At 46.1% G+C, this 19468-nt stretch overlaps 1 protein-coding gene across 11 annotated transcripts in view; it reads left to right on the top strand.

Moving 5' to 3' along the window:
* The window catches only part of PAK3 (p21 (RAC1) activated kinase 3), a 247666-nt gene that overhangs the window by 112279 nt on the left and 115919 nt on the right, over nucleotides 1–19468 (top strand). For 8 of the 11 annotated variants that reach the window (XM_073885716.1, XM_073885715.1, XM_073885714.1 and 5 more), the window contains exons 1-3: nucleotides 14750–14982; nucleotides 15887–15952; nucleotides 16075–16184. The exons of 2 other annotated variants lie outside the window; for them this stretch is intronic. The gene's annotated coding sequence lies outside the window, so the exon portion shown is untranslated. Of the gene's footprint in view, nucleotides 1–14749; nucleotides 14983–15886; nucleotides 15953–16074; nucleotides 16185–19468 lie in introns of those variants that run through there. One more of the 11 variants, XM_073885708.1, reaches the window with a different exon arrangement.

Raw genomic sequence — 19468 nt, 5'->3', positions numbered from 1 at the left:
TGACTTATTCACATGAACCCTTTCTGTTCTCTCTGACCTCTTAAGTGGTGCCTTTCCTTCTTCCTCTGCCACCCTCAGTACAGTCTAAACATTTGAACTGATGAATTATCGTCTTGTTTGTGTCCTTCCTCCTTTTATTTTCATCGCAGCCAACTCTTGACCTCTTTGATCAGTGGCTGCACAAAAGACTTCATCTCTGAATTTTTCATTCTGGAAGGTGCAGCACTATGCTCTTGACAATGAGCGAGGGAGGGATTCCCCATCCAGGCAGTATCCACACAGTATCCACTTCGATCCTGTGCTTTCCCCACGATAGGCACCAGCTCTTTTTTTTTTAACTTTACTTTTAATTTTTTTTTAATTTTTGCTTTTCAGTTGGAGAAGAATCGACATACAATATTGTATCCGTTTCAGGTGTAGGACGTAGTGATTCAGTATTATATCCATTATGAAATGGTCACTACAGTAAGTCTAGTTATCACCTATCACCATACAAAGCTGTTACAATATTATTGGCTGTGTTCCCCCACGCTGTACATTACATCTCTGTGTTTTATTTATTTTCTAACTAGAAGATTGCACCTCTTAATCCCCTTCATCTATTTCGTCCATCCTCCCACACCCCTCACCTCTGGCAGCCATCAGTTTGTTCTCTGGATTGGAGTCTTTTTCTGTTTTGTATTCTTTGTTTCTTTATTTTGTTTTTTAGATTCCACATGTAAGTGAAATCACACAGTATTTGTGTTTCTCTGTCTGACTTACTTCACTTGGCATGATGCCCTCTAGGTCCGTCCATGTTGTCACAAAGGGCAGGATCTCATTCATTTTTAATAGCTGAGTAATATTCCTGTGTGTGTGTGTGTGTGTGTGTGTGTGTGTGTGTGTGTGTGTATCGTATCTTCTTTATCCATTCATCTATCAGTGACCATTTAGGTTGCTTCCATATCTTGACTGTTGTAAATAATGCTGCAATGAACATAGCCGCGCATATGTCTTTTTGAATTGGTGTTTTCATTTTCTTTGGATAAATACCTAGAAGTGGAATCGCCGGATCATATGGTAGTTCTATTTTTAATTTTTTTGAGGAACTTCCATACTGTTTTCCATAGAGGCTGCACCAATTTACATTCCCACCAACAGTTCACCAGCGCTTTGCCAATACTTGTTATTTCTTGTCTTTTTGATACGAGCCATTCTAACAGGTGTAAGGTGATATCTCATTTGTGGTTTTGATTTGCATTTCCCTGATGGTTAGTGATGTTGAGCTTCTTTTTGTGTGCCTGATGGCCATCTGGGTGTCTTCTTTGGAAAGATGTCTCTTTAGGTCCTCTGCCTATTTTTTTAAATTGGATTGTTTGGTGTTTTCAATATTGACTTGTGTGAATTCTTTATATATTTTAGATGTTAACCCCTTATCAGATGTAAGATTTGCAAACATCTTCTCCCATTCAGTAGGTTGCCTTTTTGTTTTGTTAATCGTTTCCTTCACTCTGCAAAAGCTTTTTAGTTTGATGTAGTCCCGTTTGTTTATTTTTGCTTGTGTTCTCCTTGCCTGGAGGAGACCGATAAAAAAATATCACTAAGACCTATGTTAAAGAGCTTACTGCCCACATTCTCTTTTAGGACGTTTATAGTTTTGGGTCTTACCACTCTTTTCTGTATACAGCATGTCTTTCACTTGGTTCATAAATACTGCTCACCTCCTGATGCCTTACAGAGTGCTAGGTACTGGAGACAGAGCAGTGAACATGACCTTACCACCTAGCATTGAGCTTATTTATTTCACTGAAGGACATTCAATTCTTTTACCCATTACGTGGATAAAGGCAACTTCAAAATCATGTTTTATTGTCTTTTTGATTGTGGACGTACCCAGCCTGATTAATCCCATGCTAAAAATTAATTCACATTTCTTGAGATAGAGCATTCAACAACCCTCCGGTGTGCTGGAGAACTGCCTGGCTGGTCCCTTCAAATTGTCCATGAAATATTCAGAAGGGGCCATGGGATACCACCTAATGTTTGTCCAATATTTCTTGCACACGCACTTCTATTGCTTCTTGGATTATCCATCTTTGTGAGCATCCAGAGGGCAGGAACTAGACCTGTTTGCCTTGACTGGTAGGGAAACTAGCTCAGAGCCATGTCGTTCCATTGCATATAAAATAATGGGTGCAAGAGGTTACCGATTTACTGGATTTAATTCATTTTCTTCTTCTTTACTTTCTTTTTTAAAAATTTTTTATTTAAATTCAATTAGCCAACATATAGTACATCTTTAGTTTCAGATGTTTTGCTGTACTTTCTAAGAGAAGTAGTGACTGTTAAATGAAATGAAATGAAATAAAACTAATCACAGGCTATAAGTATTTAACCCCAGGGGCGGGGTGGCTTCTAAACATGGCTGCTTCTCTTCTGTGTCTTCTGCCTTCTGGATTTAAATATTCTCCCCTCAGCTCAAGCTATGGGTCAGATAGCATTTTCTCCTCCAGGTTGCTTCCTTGGGCCCTGCCTCCCATGCTATGATGTGGATGGATGGCATCCAATTGTTTTCTAGTTGAGCAGAGGAAATGGTAAGTCCTGGTGTCAAGCTTGATGATGGTTCACACCCAGGGTAGTTTCAAACTATGTTGTGCAGCAGCTCATTTATTATTTTTTTAATTAATTTATTTATTTGAGGAGGGGAGGGGCAGAGGGAGAGAGAAAGAGAGAATCCCCAAGCAAACTCCCCACTGAGAGCAAAGCCGAACTCAGGGCTCCATCCCAGGACCCTGAGATCATGACCTGAGCCAAAACCAAAAGTCGGCCTCTTAACTGATGGAGCCACCCCAGGCGCCCCTGGCAGCTGAGTTATTGAGCTTCTAAGTCTTTCTAAAATTTATTTGTCTTTCTGATTCAGAACGTTGAAATGGTCTCTTCGCTAACTCAGGGGGATGTGGGAGGTTTTATTTTGGCTTTTGCGCCTTTCTTTTTTGTGTGTTTTGGCATAGTAAATTATTTGAAAAACTACTACTCCTTTCTCTAGGGCATTTGCATATGACCCATTGGGTAAATGTCCTGGTTCGTTTCTCAGGGCCAGTGTAGAAATAGCTTTGGGCTCACAGTTCATCCAGAAGGGGCCAGAGAGAATCTTTCTAGAGGAAAACGTATTTGATTATTATTAGTAGTAGTACTAGTGGTCATAGTACAAGCAGGTTTTCCAAAAGTTGCAGAAAGCTTCCAACTTATCTTCAAGTGCTGAATTACTTTTAAATGCCATTTTTAAAACAAGAGAGTGTGATTGTTTAAAAATGAAAAACAAAGCAGTGCATTGTAGCCAAACAAAATCCCCAGACCAGAAAATGGTTTTTCAATTTAGTCAGTCTGTTTTAATCCAGGTTATCCCCAAACTAGGTTAAAGTAGCCATGACATTGCTCCCCAACTCCCTGTCACCCCCAGCCTTCTAAAGCAACATGCATAAAATGCAAGGCAGCCAAGAAAGATGCTCCAAGCCAGGGACTGGTCTTGACTCCTAACGTGGTCCAATTGCAATTAACCAAAGTTGAGCATCAACAGTACTATAAGGCATTTTACATTCCTTTTTAAAGAAAAGCCCTGTTTTTTTGTCTTAAGCTTCTTGGAGTTCATGAAAAGTCTTGCTTACATGTCTTTGAATGCATAATTGTGTCATGGATCATTGTCTTAAACTGTAGAGAGAAGACTCAGATGTCAGTGTGTGTGCGCATGTGTGTATGGGGGTGCTTAGAAGTGGAATATAATAAAAAATATAAATATATTTTATACAGGATGCTGTTTTTGAGATTCTGGATCATTTAGATCTTACTAAAAATCTAAGGAATTGAAGGCTGTGGAGTATAACCAGAATAGGAAACTTTCACCATCGACCCCCTCCACCAGAGAAATACAAATTCCACCCCTGGTGGGGGGATAGTGATCAATCCTCAGCTCCTCACGCCCCCAATAGTTAGCTTTGATAAATGTCTGAAAATTTCAACTGGAGTGTAGAGAGAATGACGCTCTTTCTACCTCTCTCTGTTAAGAACAGAATTGGGGGGGGGCGCTTGCTTTAAATTACAGAAAAGTTGGGATGAGCGTTCTTTCTGGCCTGACGTGGGTGGCGAAAACTAAAAAGGGTCAATGATGATCCCAAAGATTCGTGGGAATGTACACCTCCCTCCCATTTACAGAGATGTCCCACATCTTTCAAGAGAGCCAGCAAATTACCATGGAAATCTGCCCCCAACCGGCAGTGCTCAAGTAGGAGTCAGAGACTTCCTGAGCAGGGGTTTGTGGGGAGCCGGCACCATAGTGAACATGGTTAAGCCTCGCTAATTCCCTGAATGGGGGAAAGGCCAATCTTGATTTGTAAGAAGCTTGAATTTAAAAATATGTTTAAAGAAATGCTATGTTATTATTTCCAAAAACCTGCAGTCAAACTGCTGGCTGGGGTCTGCGCTCTGAGCCGCTGAGACTCTTGAGGCCTTGAACAAACAGATAAGGACTGTAATTAGCATATTGGTCATTTGAATGCAAAGAGCTGTTTGAGTGGCGCTTAAAATTGCGCGTTAGCACACTCCCCTAGCAGGCTGTCACTTTCATATGTTTATAGCATTAATTTGCCTAGCAACCTGCCCCCTTTCCTTTTTGGCAGTAAATTTTACCCTAGCATGTCAGAATCTGTTCAGTTTTCCTTATTAACAGGTGGAATGAATAAGGGCGGGGGGGCGAGGGAGGGACGTGAACGCCTCATAAAACTCAATATGACCATATTTTAAACTTCTATTTAACTAGAAGTTAACTTTTAAACTCATCAGTGAATTCATTTTTATTATTTACTGAGGAGGGGATGTATTCGCTAGGATGATTCAAAAGGGGAAGAAGGGTGGGGTGGCTCAGTCAGTTGGGCGGTCAGCTCTTGGTTTTGGCTCAGGTCATGATCTTAGGGTCCTGGGATCGAGCCCTGCGGGCGGGCTCCGTGCTCAGCGGGGAGACTGCTTGAGGCTTCTCTCTCTCCCTCTCCCCCTCCCCCTCCACCCCTCCAGCGCTCTCTCTCTCTCTCTCAAGTAAATAAATAAAATCTTTAAAAAGAGGAAGACGGGCAAGCTGTTTTGAATATTCCATCCCCATAAGTGACCTGATCAAGTGAACACCAGGGAACATTGAAAATAACGAGTTCCTGGATTATAACAAAATAAGGATTGATTATGAGGCTCCACAGGTGCTTAATTATATGGAACAAAAGCACATTGAGATCCGCATCTATTAAACAGGTCTATGATGGTCAGCCAATCCTGCATGCACATATTAACTGTTCTCAAATTCACACTTGAGACCACTTAATCTGAAGTGTGACTGAGTTATGTTTGGAAAGGGGGGAAAAAGGAGAGAGATGAATACAGCTGCAGCTTTACCCAAATACCCAATGTCTTCACCATTTTGCTATGCACATGGAAGAAAAAGGCTATGTTCTTGTACAAGTTGAACAAACCATATGGACCATGGGGTGGGGATTGCAGGAAAAAGCCAGGTGAAGCCTCAGTTTCCCGATTCTACTTCACACAAACCTGAGGAGGAAAAGATAATCTTTAAGTAATGAAATTCCTAACCCGGTGGTTCCCATATTTTGCTGCACATTACAATCTTGAGAAGATTAGAACCTGAGGAGGTGTTTTTTAAGATTGATTTATTTATTTATTTATTTATTTATTTATTTATTTATTTATTTATTTATTTTGAGTGGGGCTGGGCAGAGGGAGAGGGAGAAAGAATCTCCAGCAGATTCCCCACTGACTGTGGAGCCCAATGCGGGACTCAGTCTCAGAACCCTGAGATCATGACCTGAGCCGAAATCAAGAGCCGGATGCTTAACCGACTGAGCCAACCAGGCGCCCCAACCCAAGGACATTTTTTAACTATGATGCCCAGATTCATGCCATACAATGAAATTGGGATGTCTGGGGGCGGGGGCGTGTCAGATGCATTTTATAAAGATCACAAGGTGATTTGCAAGTATAGCAAATTGGGAACACCACTGCCTTAAGGCTTTCCTGCTTCACATGCATTTAACTTAATCTTCCCAATTACCCTAAGAAGGAGGTGCTAGTAGATCCCCATTTCACAGATGAGAAAACTGAGGTTCAGAGAGGTTAAACAAGTTGCCCAAGTTCCAAAAGCTGTTTAAATAGCGACTCTGGGATTTGAATACCAGCAGTTTAATTTCAGAGTCTGCATGTTGAACTTCCATGCAGTACTGTCTCTTGAGGCTTTTGTCTCTGTATCTGGCACCATTCCAACAAATCCGATATGTTAATCCTACATCGAGTCAGTGAGAATTTATTCAGCACCTACTATGTAAATCAGTTGTAGACACACTGTGTGATTCTCCATAGATTTAAGGAAACATGGCTAATCCTGGATAATTCAAGGGGCCTTCCAGATATCTATAGGTTGGTTGTCAATTATGTCAAAGCTTAACCAGCCAAAGATCACCAGAGAGAAAACTGTAGTCGGACAGAGTCAAATTTATTTATTTATTCATTTATTCATTAAAGATTTTATTTATTTATTTGACAGAGAGAGACACAGCGAGAGAGGGAACACAAGCAGGGCGAGTGGGAGAGGGAGAAGCCGGCTTCCTGCCGAGCAGGGAGCCTGATGCGGGGCTCTATCCCAGGACCCCAGGATCATGACCTGAGCTGAAAGCAGACGCTTAATGACTGAGCCACCCAGGCGCCCCTGGAGTCAAATTTAGTGACCTGATGCATTGAGGAAGTGCATTCCAGAGGAACCATAGGATGCTGCTCTTGAAAAAGAGGGAGGAGGGAACGTCTTTTGTAACATATGAGTTCCCACTGAAGGATTCTGAGGATCGTCTAAAGAAGCAGGGATGAGTTCGGGATTGATGGTAGTTCCTGAGGTGGGATCGGGAGAAGGGGGTATTGACTAGGAATCGGGGACTATCATGAGGCAGTGGGTGGCTGGCAATCGGGTATCCCCAGGGATACATGAAAAAGCAAAGCCGGTCTAGGGCATCCCTGGGAAGAGAGCAATTGGCACTCAACGGAGGTGGGGGTCGTCCTAACATTTTGCATCTGCTGTGTGACCTTGGGAGAAGCAATGTTTTCTGCTCACTTTGCAGCTGGCTTTGTCAGTCTGCTCCCTCAGCCTGATTAATCACAGTCCGAGCTGATTTTTTCTCATTCAGTCCCGGGCCAGTTTTGACTCTTTCAGGTTTTGGCCTTTTTCAGCAGGGATGGGCATAAGAAAAAAAAAAAAAGTTGGTGCTCAGGTCAACTATTAATAGTTTTGCACCTTTTCAGCTCTGTTGGTAAATTCTTTAATGGAAGAGTGTACATAGAACTGGTAGATTCTGAATAAAAGCCTATAGTTCAGTTAGTGTCTTACAACAATGTCAATTTCCAGGGTTTTGACAATGTACTGTGGCTGTGTAAAATAAGTAATACAGTGTATCAAAATATTGGGGGAAATTGGAGGAAGATAACTAGGGATTCTCCGTACTATTTCAGCAGCTTCTTGTGAGCCTGGAACTATTTTTGAAGGAAAAAAAAAAACAAAAAACAGAACATGTTCAGTGTGAGAACAGGTTTGTGTTGATGATCTAAATACGACTTTTTTTAAAAGCAGTCTGACTTTACCTCTGCTCTTCCCTGAGTAATCCAAATTTGGTTGCACCAATGTCCTATTATGTATCGCTGGATTTAAATCCGCTGGATTTGACTACAGCAGCCAGTCGTGCTATCAGTCAATATCCATGTCTACCAGGTACCGATCCCTGAGGGTTTATTAAGTTGGGACCAGTTTGCGCATCCACAAGACGCCCTTTGAATAAAGTGTGGAAAATACGTGTTAATATCACCAGGTAGGTTGCCCATATGAGTGAAATCATACAGTATTTGTCTCTCTCTGGCTGACTTATTTCACTTAGCATTATACCCTCTAGGTCCATCCATGTTGTTGCGAATGACAAGATTTCTTTCTTTTTTGTGGTTTAGTAATATTCCATTGCATTCATAGGTATATATATCATATCTTCTTTATCCATTGCTCTATGGATGGACACTTGGGCTGCTCCCTTATCTTGGCTATTGTAAATAATGCTGCGATAAACATATAGACTTGTTGAATCATTACACTGTACACGGGGAACGAATATAACAGTTAATTACACTTGAATTAAAAAATTCACCAGGTAGGGAAAGGAGGGAGAAAGCTGTGCTAGGCAAAGGGAAGAGCAGGAAGAAAGGCAGAGAAATACATAAGTCAAGGTATATCAGGGAGACAATAGTTTGACGGGGCTGATGGTTGGGGTATATGCGAGGACTGGTGGAAGAACAACCTGGAAAGATGGGATGGAGCTGGAATGTGACAGTCTGGGTGTGATTTTCCTCTCTGTGAAACTAAGGACTTGGGACTTCTCTTGTAGTACTTCCTATATCGGCCTTGTGTCCCGGTCACTTGGATATGTATCTTTTCTCCCCAACCAGATTCCAAGTTTCTTAAGGAGGTGGTCCAAGTTTGGTTCATCTGTATAGCATCTGTAGCATCTAGCTGTGTGTTTTGCACCTGGTAGGTACTAATAAAATTGCCCTAAGAAGGAATACCGTATCACAAAGATGTAATTGACTGTCCCTCTCAATGACATCTGGAGCCCCGAGATAACGTTGGGTGAGGTGTCTACCCGCGGGGCAGTGAAGGTAGCCCACAGAAAAGCACGCAACCCATCCCCCTCAGGCTCTCTTTGTGTCTGGTTTTGATGACCGGGTATGGCGATGCCCTGTCATCTTTGACACATGCCCCCCATTGCTCCTGGACTGTGCCAGGATGGCATCCTTTGAAAAGAGGTAATGTGCCTGCCCTAATCGATTTAGCATTCCACTCACACTTTCTTCGGTTTAGCTTTGCTAGGAGGCTGCAGAGATGCCTTTACCTCTCCACCACCTGTTCTTCAGTTTTCTGAATTATAGCGAATACAGTGGCTCCGACAGGACCTAGAGATGGTAGGTAAGGAACACTTCAAGAAGATTTTCTCCAGGACTTGGCTGACATACGTTATCAAAGGGGATCTCCACCATGCCCCTTGGTGATTTTTTTCCCCCTTTCACCTCCTGAAAGAAATGTTGCATTGCTTACCACTTCGGATGGCCGGGTGTGGGGACGGGGGGCACTTCTGTTCCTGACAACCTCATTATGTGGTTATCAGGAACAGACACTGCCCAGGTTGTCACGACAACCAGCAATGATTCAAAGCTTCTGTGAAAGGTCTGTATCTCTGGCAAATAATCAGCCTTTAGCACTCAGCAGATGCTGAACTGAGAAGCCAATCACAGGTGAGCTGGGAAAGCATGACATCATAGTCCAGCCGGTCCAAAAAATTAAGATTTGATTTTCTATTTCTCCCCTTGGTTTTGTCCCCTAGATTTTGTCCTCCACTTTCTCCTTCTCTCTCTTTATTTTCCCCTAGTGAAACGGGGAGAGCAAGGAAACCAACTTTCTAAATTCACTTTACTCTGCAGTTTGACTTAGGCTCAGGCAGTGTGCAGTGATCGGAGCGTGTGGGGGAAAGAATGTATAATGTGATCCACTTAGGAGCAAAATCAAACAGAGCATCAGCTCAGTTAAATAATGTGGTTTGTTATGTAGGACCATGGTGGAAGTGGGGCTAATTAAAACCAAGTCAGAGGAGAGGAACTTCCTAATTCTTATATTAATTCATCCAGAGCCACCTGCATTTAATTGTCTTCTGCTTTTCCTTTGCTAACTCCCTGGTGGGAGGGAGGAGAGCAGAGGCTGCGAGCTCCTGAAAGCTTGTAGGTTCTACAGGGCAGGTCCCTAACCGGTGCTAATTACAGTGAAGGAAGGTGAGGAGAGACGCATTCCCCCCCCCCACCCCGCCCCATTCCCAAGGTCCCGCAGTACAGGGAGCGTATGTAAACGGAGACTCATCAAGTCTATCAAGGAGGTGTGTAGCTCTGAAATTTGTTAAATCCACTGTTGTTCCATTAGCTGTTTGCCTCCTTACAAGAGTCGAGGGAGATAGCAGGTCAAGTTTCAGAGGAGAAAGCTAAAGCCCAGGGAAATCTGAGTCTCTTTCAGGGTTTCCTGACCAGAAGCTGGACTGGAATCTGGGTCTCCCCCTTCCCCAGCCAGAACTCTGAAGCCCGGAGAGGACAGTGATTTTCTAGCCATGGGCTTCCCTCTTCCCTCAGCCTCTGGTTTTTAAGGGAGCTAGGATGAGCCTTTTGGCACTTCTGAGGCTCCTTGCTTTTTGCCTAGCAGGCTCCCCACCACGTTGCCTGCTACAGGAAAGCTGGAGCCCCTAATGAGTGGGAGTTGGGGGCAGGAAGGAAGGGGCACAGTCGGATCTGACTGCAGCGATGGCCACAAGGTGCAGTGAGCAGACCCCAAGGAAGGAGGAGCGGGCACAGTGCTCTCCGCTAACAAACCAAACTGCCTTTTGCACTAGCTGCCCAGCTGGGTTCTTTTGTATTCAGAGCAGGAGGGGGAGTTTTTTGTTTTTGTGTTTGTTTTATTTTAAGTGCAGCTGCTTTAGCAAAAGCTGTGAAGACTGAGAGCCACAAAGACGCAGAGTCCACCACGGGGAATGATTTCTGGCTGCAGGACTTGAGGCAGGGGTGGGAAGGGAGCCCCGATATCCAGGCGGCTTTCGCCCAATGGGTTGTACATGTCCGCCTTCCGTGCCTGCCCAGGAATGGCTCGGCTCAGTCTGGCCTCGCATTCCGACCCCTTTCAGGAGAGCAGTTTTTTCGTTCTGTTTGTTTGTTTTGTTTTATTTCTGTCTTCATCCCAGAGAAAGCTATGTTTTCACTTTGTAAGGGTTCTTACATGTTCGGTATGTTTATTACAAAAACATGTACAGACAATGAGGAAGTATATACAGAAAACAGTTGATGACCTCCACCATATACACATACCCACATGTCTTCCTTCTCACCTTTTTAATTTCCAGAGTTACCCTATTAGCAGTTTGGTGTGTATGATTCCAGCTGAAAGACACACACAAACACAAACACGCATGCACACATTTTTTAACAAGAATAAAATAATAGTACACGTGCTGTTCTGCATCTTTTTTCACTCAAGAATGTGTCAAGACGTTTTTCTATTTCAATACATAAGCATCCACTTGATTCTTTTTAGCTGGTGCCTAATATTCTTTTTTAAAGATTTTATTTACTTGAGAGAGAGGGAGAGAGCACAGAGGGAGAGAGAGAAACAGACTCCCTGCTGAGCATGGAGCCCGATGTGGGGCCAGATCCCGGGACCCCGAAATCATGACCTGAGCCAAAGGCAGATGCTTAACTGACTGAGCCACTCAGGCGCCCCTGGTGTCTAATATTCTAAAATCTGCATCTACCGTATCTTATTTACCAGTTCCCTTATCGAGGGACATTTAGGTTGGCCTTTATATGATGAGTGTTTCTTTCTTATGTAAGATTCAACAGCAAACACACTCGAACATATGTCGGCGTGTTTTTATGAGTGTATCCATAATCAAATTCCTTGAGTTGAAATTGCTTGGTCAAGTGGCACACGCAATTCAAATTTCCTAGGTATTGCCAGTTTGCCCTCCAAAAAGGCTCTGCCATCTTACACTTCCATTCGTGGTACATGAGAGTGAGCAATGCTTTTTTTTCTCTGGGATTTGACTGGAAGGCTTTGAAGATAGTTGTAGTTTACTTCTGTTGCTCTAAGCCCCATCCCAAGGCCTGTCACTTCTCAGGTGACTCTAGGGGCTGGTAGGGTTGGTGAGAGCCAAAGGAGCAATACAACAAACACAAAACAAGAAAGAACAACACAACTGAGAGTAGGAGAGCTGGCTTCTAGGATCTCTCTGAGGCATTGGACAGGCTACTTTAAATCCCTGGGTGTCCATTTGCTCATCTATCGAATGCAGTTTGTACTTGCCACAATACACTGTTGTGGTTGTTGTGAGGATCAAACAGGGAGGTACGAAAGTGGTTTGTAACCCGAGAAGCAGGATACACATGCCAACTGGTTATTCCAGTAGTGTGGTTATTATATCCTTAAATCAATGGGCTTGGAGAAGGAAACAGGGGGAAGTGGGAGTTGAGTGGGAAAAATTACACAGATGAAATCTTTAAGACATTCTCAGCTTCCCTGAAAGTTCCCATGCCGTCGTCCTATATTCTTGGAGAACGAACCGCGTTGGCAGTAAAGACTGCTTTATGGTATCAAGAAGAATTGGGGCGCCTGGGGGGCTCAGATGGTTAAGCGTCTGACTCTGGGTTTTGGCTCAGGTCTTGATCTCATGGTTCATGATCTCATGGGTCCTGAGATCGAGCCCCCCAGTCCAGCTGTGTGCTCAGCGGGGAGTCTGCTTGAAGATTCTCTCCCTCTGTCCCTTACCCCACTCACGAGGGCAGGCACACCCCCCCAAATAAATAAATAATTCTTTAAAAAAAAAGGAAGAATATAGGTTATTGCCCTTTCATGGGAACACCGAAGTTTTCTGTGCTAGGCCTGGCTCCTAAGTCCAGTCCTCTTTCTATGACAACCCTATGCTTTAATTTGTCAGGCACCTAATAGGATTTTGGCCCCGTGCTACTTTCTATAATCTCCAGTGAGAGAAGAAATACACACATGAAATGCTTAAATAACCGTGTGCGGTGACTGCATAAATAGCTCTGAGTTATAGCTGAGGTATATGGGAGGATTAGAGTGAAATCAAATACCTTTTAATTACAATTTAAATCAGTAGCCCAGAAGAACAAGTTAAATCATTAGCCAGAAAAAAAATCCAGTTTTATCTATTTCTTAAAAAATAAGAATGTTCTTATTCTTTAAAATAACCCAAATAAGTGCATTTTACAAATCAGAGATGTAACATTAAGTAAATGTTCATTCATTTAGATCAGTGATTTTTAGATTACTTTTACCATGATGTAAAAACAAAAAATCAATGTGATGGGCTACTTTCTTTAACCCCAAAGTTAATTAAAAAGATATCTGTAAAATCATTGAAAGCAGAACCCTCGTGATTTCAACCTATTAATCAGAGATTTGAGGAGGAGGGTGAGGGGTGTTTTTACATTAGGAAGACAACCACCAAGCACACACACAAAAAGCTATTTAAAAATGCCTGATTAAAAAAAAAAACACCAATCTAGTATACTCTTTTTTTTCCAAGCAAATACATATTTTAACAAAACCAATAATACCATGTATCATATTAGAAAAAGCATGGGCCTTGGACTCAGATCTAGATACAAATTCCAGCTCTGCGACTTCCTACAGTGTTCACGTTATAGTCATGTAGGCATAAATATATTTTTAATTAAGGAAAATAAAAAGTAAAATGCAAAGTGATCCTTTAAAAAATCTGGAGTATGTAGTTTACTAGTCTTTGCCTCCCTCTTTCCTGCCTTATCCTAGATTAGAAGGGTCTTCGTTGTTCTTTTTTCAACTTCCAGCATGATCGTAATTTTAAATGAATTAGTCCAAAGAGGTTTTCCATTCTCTCACCTTCCCCAGATGTTGTCTCTGTGAATCTAGAGGCCTGTTGTGTGACTTTTCCTAAAAGGAACTTGGCAAATATATATTAGTTCACTCTCTGTCGTGAAACTTGTTTTGCTAGCATTATGGAGAGATGATGGCTGGACGTTATGGGGTGTCGAGAAAATTGGAGAAAAGTGTACTGTGGAGGGTCATAACCCATTTTGATCATTGAAGTGTGGCAGGATATATTTGTCTTCATAAAAATAAGTTTGAAAGTGGAGAGGGAAAATCATCCATAAACTTTTATCTGACTGTGGTAATTTTGTTCTCTTCCGATCATTTCTGTGGGTGTATTTTACATCATTATAATTCAAAGGTCCTTAGTATTTTGCATTCTTTGTCACTTTTGATGACAGCTTACTGTCTCCTTCCTGGGATTTACCATAATTTATATAATCTAGCCAAATCCTGGGGAGTATGGATTTTGGAGTAGCTTTCAGAGTTACATTTTAAGCTTTGCACACGGGCAAAAATTTGAACTTTTTCTTAGAGACGAGAGGCCAGGGAAGGTTCTAGGGAGAGCCACATTTTAATGAAATTAAATGTATGTATATATCTATGTATCTAAACTACTTCAAGTAGTTTGTTTGTTTATTTATTTATTTAGTATAACGCTCCGTGTTTTGAAGTGTGTGTTTCACGGGCAGAAAGAGTTTCCCTACCTAGATTGTCATCTCTGAATGCCACTGTCATATCTGCCAGAGTCTACTGTGTAGTCCAGAGACTCCATCAGCGTAACCTGTTGGCCTGACAGGTGGTGTCCCAAATCCAAACCATTTTCCCCAGTAAAGAGTGCCCGTGTAGCTGGACGGATTCCCTCCGCTGGAAATTTATCCGGAATTCCAGTCTTCCCGGGGTTGGGGGGGGGGCGGTTAAGGAAGATCCATGAAATGCCCCCGCCCCTTCCTACTGTCAGGTGCGCCTCTCTCTTGACGGCCCCACCTCTGTCTAGACAACCCCGACAGTGTAGAAGTTTCCATCTCCTTTTCCTTTCCCTCTCTCTGTTCCCTCCCCTTCAGTTTTTTTTTTCCCCCCCTCCCGGGCGCTTCCTGCCTGGAAACAAAAGATTGGTCCCCAGCAGCCCACTCAGGGCGATTTTAGTTTTCTGCTCACTCTCTGATTGGCCCGCGTGCGGCGCAGAGCCCGGGTGACGTCATAGCAGACAAGAGCTAGGGAGCGGTTGCCGAGCCGGGCTCTGCCGCGGGCGGGCAGCTGTCGGCCGCGCACCGTCTGGGGGCTTGCGCGGGGGGCTGCAGCTTTCCCCGGCCCGGAGCAGGTGTGCGGGGCCGGGAGGAGAGCCGGGGGGAGCGGGCCGGGCCCGGGGCTGCGGCTGCGGCTGCGGCCCCCCCCCCCCCAGCCCCGCCAGCCCGAGCGCTCGGAGGTAGAAAGGGAAGGTCTGGACAGGGTGGCTGGACCAGTGGCAGGTAAATCCCGCGACTCACGGCGCCCGGCTTGCTCGGGGGAGGGTGTGGCGCTGCTGGGCGGATTTTCTGCCTTTCCGGGGGGGGTCCCCCTCCTGCTCTTGCGGCGCCCCAGCCTCGGGTCCCCTCTGTGGCGCCCCCGGAGCCGCCAGACCCGGCGCTCAGTTCGCCCGATCGCGCTGGGCGGACGCGGACGAGTGGGTGTGTCAGGGCCACTCTCGGAGGGCCTGGACCCCGGCGCCGGGGCAAGCCCTAGACTCGCCGACTCGGGCCTGGGCCACTGGAGGCCAAAGCCGCCCCCAAAGCAACGTCAGTCTGTTAGTCTTACACCATCTTCCCGCCCCCTCCCCCAGCCACGGAAGCGACGGCAGCCCCCACCCCCCCCAAAAAAAACCCACCAGGGAGAGGAGGTGTGGCCGCGGCCGGGGCAAGTCCGGGGGAGGGGGAAAAGCCCAACCTGAGCAAACATAAAAAGTGACGATTTTCTTCTACGGGGCACCCTTTCTTTTATTTTTCTTTACCTTCCTCCCCTTTTTTGGTCTGGGGAGGGTAATGACAGGACGACTCATTTCTTGTCACGTGGAGATTGGAATGATGCAGTACTATCTCTAAAAAGCCTGGGGTCCCCCAGTTGGCCTTTGTCTTTGTCGAGGGGGGCAAGGGTCATTAGGGGTCATTAGGTCCATGCCCCCCCCACCCTGTCCTCATCACGCAGGGGGCCTTGCCCTCAGTTTGTGAACTGGCTCTGGAGAGACGACTGCCACACTTCGGGGCGGTTTGAACATTTTAGAATCTTGCCCTCACAGGCTTTCCTTCCCTAGGTGGTGGTTTAGGGACGGGGTGGGAGGGCGGTGCCCGGAGGGAGGGAGCCAGAGGCCCCACTTGATTTTTTGGTCCCACCTTCCAGAATCCAGTGGCAGACTCTGGACTTGAGGGTTCTAGGCTGTGGTCTGTAGAAGCAAAGGACAGAAGGGTGAGTGGCTTGGCTTTGGGAAGCATGAAGGGGGTGGTTGCAGTGTTATTTTTTTTTTTTTAATGGCTTTCAGCAGGGAAGCCCTTAGCCATGTTAGTCTTGCCCCCCCCATGGTTTTGCAGACTCAAATCCAGGCCAACTGTATGGCTGTCTGAGGTGTTGGAACAGAAGGAGGTCCATTCCTGTTGGTGACAACACTGTGGCCCTGTTCTGGGATGACCGAGGTATAAAGGTCAGTGCGGTTTTCACTGGGCCATTTGCAAAATTACAATTGGGCAGGTCTGTGATTGGGTACTTGAGGCCCCTAACCAGGGGCACCTTTGGGTAAAGGGGCTTAATCTGGTAATGGATGACTAAGAGGGAGAGCCACGTAAGCCTCCGCTTCTGGGTACAAATGTTATACCTCCCTACTCCATGAAAGAGGCAAAATGGGAAGAGACTGGTGTGAATGCTGGGTAAAAGCCAACAGCTGAGAATCTTGAGGCCAGAGGGACCTTGAGATGTCAAGGAGTGGACCCTCCAAGCCTCCAGGCAGGCAAGTGGGCCTTGTGGGAGAGACTGAACAGAAAACGGGAGGTTCACGTGTGATGTGGATGCAGGCAAGGGGCCACGACATCCCAAAGGCGTTCTGACCATTACCACAGGTTGCAGATTGCTTAGAGGCAGAATTGGCTTACAAAGCAAACGAACGTGCTGAGGTCTTTGGGGAGAGGGTAGCAGACGTGACAAGTGAGAAAAATGAGGAATACCGGGGGGGGGGGGGAATGGGAGGTGCTGCCCCCATCAGAGACTCTGCTATTGTGAGGTCAGAGACAAGCTACTGTGAGGTCAAAGAGGGTGGCCAAGGCAAAAAGAAATCAGGGCTAGAAATGTAGACGCGGGTAAGCTCGGATGGAGCAGGTAGGAACAAAGCCATAGAGAGAAGAAGAAAAGCTATGGTCTTAACCAGGAGCTCGAAGGCCCCGTTTTCCCTGGTGAGATGGGGAAAGGGTGGTGGTCGAGGCACATGTGGTTCAGCCCAGACTTAGGGGGACAATTTCTTGGTATTGAGGGACTCGATAGCATTTCCATCCGTGTAACCTGCCTTCAGGAGCTAGTAGCTTTGGTCATAGGAAGGAGAAGAAACTCTGTGAATAGCCGACTCCACAGTGGCTCTTTCCTCCTGGGTAAGGAGAAGGAAGAGGGGGGCAGGGTCCCAAAGGCGATTAGGGGAGCTTCGAATCCGCCCAAGACAGGTAGGTTGACTATTTTTACATGGGGAGGGCCAGGGCCAGGTCTGGGGTCCCTGCTGCAGGCGTGGGGGTATCTGGCTGTGCTCCAAAAATGCCTTCCTTCCCCGGGGGCCAATGGGACCCCGTGCAGGTGAGGGATGGTGAAAACCCCTGCCCTAGAAGGTAAGTGCAGCTGTTGAGGCTTCTGGGGTGCCCTGTTGTCCCCCAAGCTCTCCACCTGCCAGAGGCTAGGCGGTTCCCTCTGCAGGGCCCCCAGGGGACGCCCCTGCCACCTCGGCGCTCTGCTGCTTATCCAGCAGGGGGCAGGAAAGGGCACGCAGCGGTGGCAGGGCCGGATTCGTCCATTTCCGGTGTGAAGTGGGAGCCTTGGGATCAAGTAACAGACTTCTGTTTAAAATCTGATTTAGGGGTACCAGAGAACCAAAGGAACCCCCGGGGCCTGGCAGTCTGTTTCCATTCCCTCCCCAAATGTGTCGCTTCCTCCCGCGCCCCAGGACTTTGGAAGGCATTTGCATTTACATACGGCGCAGTGATTACTCCAGTCACTAATACACGCAGCCTACCCCAGAGTTTAATTGGAAATGTTAATCAGTACAATGGATCCATGTCTGATTTGCACATTCGGTCAATTATCTGCAGGTTGGGGCAATCTGTGCTGCACCCAGGAGACGTGATGAGGCGCAAAATGGCGTAGCTATCCGGCTGGGGCTGCAGGCGGGAAGCAAAATGGGGGAGGGGGACCTTGAAGACTGGAAAGAGAGGAAGAGTTTACTGGTGGGGAATGGAGATCGTTCCCAAGGTGCGGTCACAGCAGAGCCTGGGCGGCTGATCATTGAGATGGAACAGGACCATCCTGGAGCGCCCACAGCGGGGAGGGAGGACAGGGTTTTGCCCTGAGCTGGGAAGGTGCTGGGTTTGGAGAAGGAAGGTTTTTTCGAGACTAGAGGACGTGGAGCTGGGGTGGAACAAACCTTGGGAGTCAGGAGTCCGGTGTTGCCGTCTGCTTCTGCCCCTCTCCACGGAGCCTTAGTTTCCCTGTCTTTGAATAATGGGGTTGGACGAGGTGGTTTCTGAGATGGTCAGGAGATTTTAGGAAGTGGGTCCATTTGTTCTTGGTCATGAAGGCAGGTCCACCATGGGACAACATCCCCCTCCCCTCAAAAAAACATTTACCCTTTTTTAAATCACACTTTTTGGTAAGCCCTCTGATTTGGGGGGGAAACAGTATAAAACAAACCCCCAACCCCTACACACATTTCATCTCTTTGCGCAGCATCGTTTAATTTTTATTTCATGCGAATGGGAAACGAGAGGGAGAAGAGAAGCCCTAGGGACCCTAAAACCAAGCCCCTGAGAAGCTCTGTGGGGATTTGATGCAGATCTTATACAGTGGGGTGGGGGGCAGATGGGCACTCATGGCGCCAACTCCCTAACTCAGCCTCAAAACCGAAGGCCCTGGATTGAGGGTGAAGGAAGGCCCAGGGGCTTAGCGTGTGTATCCTTTTGCTTCTTTCTCCCACATCTCTCTCTGAGCCAGGTGGACTTTCTGGAATTTCGCACCCTCAAGACACACTACCCCTAACTGCCAGCACAATCGCGCCCTCTAGTGACCACAGCAGGGACACCTTTGGCGGAGCTCCTCCTGCGGCCCATGGCCCAGCTCCCTTTGCCAGTGCTAATCCCTTGTGCAGCTGTTAACTCCCTTCTCGAGTTAACAGTCCTTCCAGAAGGCCTGAAGGAGAAACTGAGGCAGCTGCAGCTCCCTGCAGGCCCTTCTATATGGATGGGACTGGGGGTTGAGCAAGGGCACCATCTCCCTAGTGCTTAGCTGGAACGCAGCAAAGCTGGGGTGCTGGTAGGCACAAAATGGGTACACTGATCCCTACCCCCAGAAGAGGCTGAGCCCCAGGTGCAGACACAGGGCAGTATAAACACACGACAAGCTACACATAATATGGCAGAGCCACGTGATACAGAATAGGGATTAGATACGTGCCATGTACATACAAGGCACAGGCCATGCAGTGCGATGCGTAGCACATACACAATACAGTGCAGACACTGTATCCATACACATACTATAAACATGACTGCACACACACACACCCCCCACGACGTGATACAGACGTGACACCCACAAAATAGCATAGATAGGGTACGGCACACACACGACTGGGGACAGGCACCCAGATACCGTGGGGGTACAGGAAGCAGCACAGATACACTCACCGCCCCCCCCACAGTGCGCACTCACACACAGGACTCATCTTCACACTCCCAACAA

The sequence above is a fragment of the Callorhinus ursinus genome, unplaced genomic scaffold (genome assembly GCF_003265705.2).
Source record: "Callorhinus ursinus isolate GAN/ISIS: 27379988/994484 unplaced genomic scaffold, GSC_fseal_2.0 scaffold65, whole genome shotgun sequence".
Taxonomy (NCBI): Eukaryota; Metazoa; Chordata; class Mammalia; order Carnivora; family Otariidae; genus Callorhinus; species Callorhinus ursinus.
The sequence above is the reverse complement of the archived record's forward strand: the minus strand, read 5'-3'. Positions and strand labels throughout refer to the sequence as shown.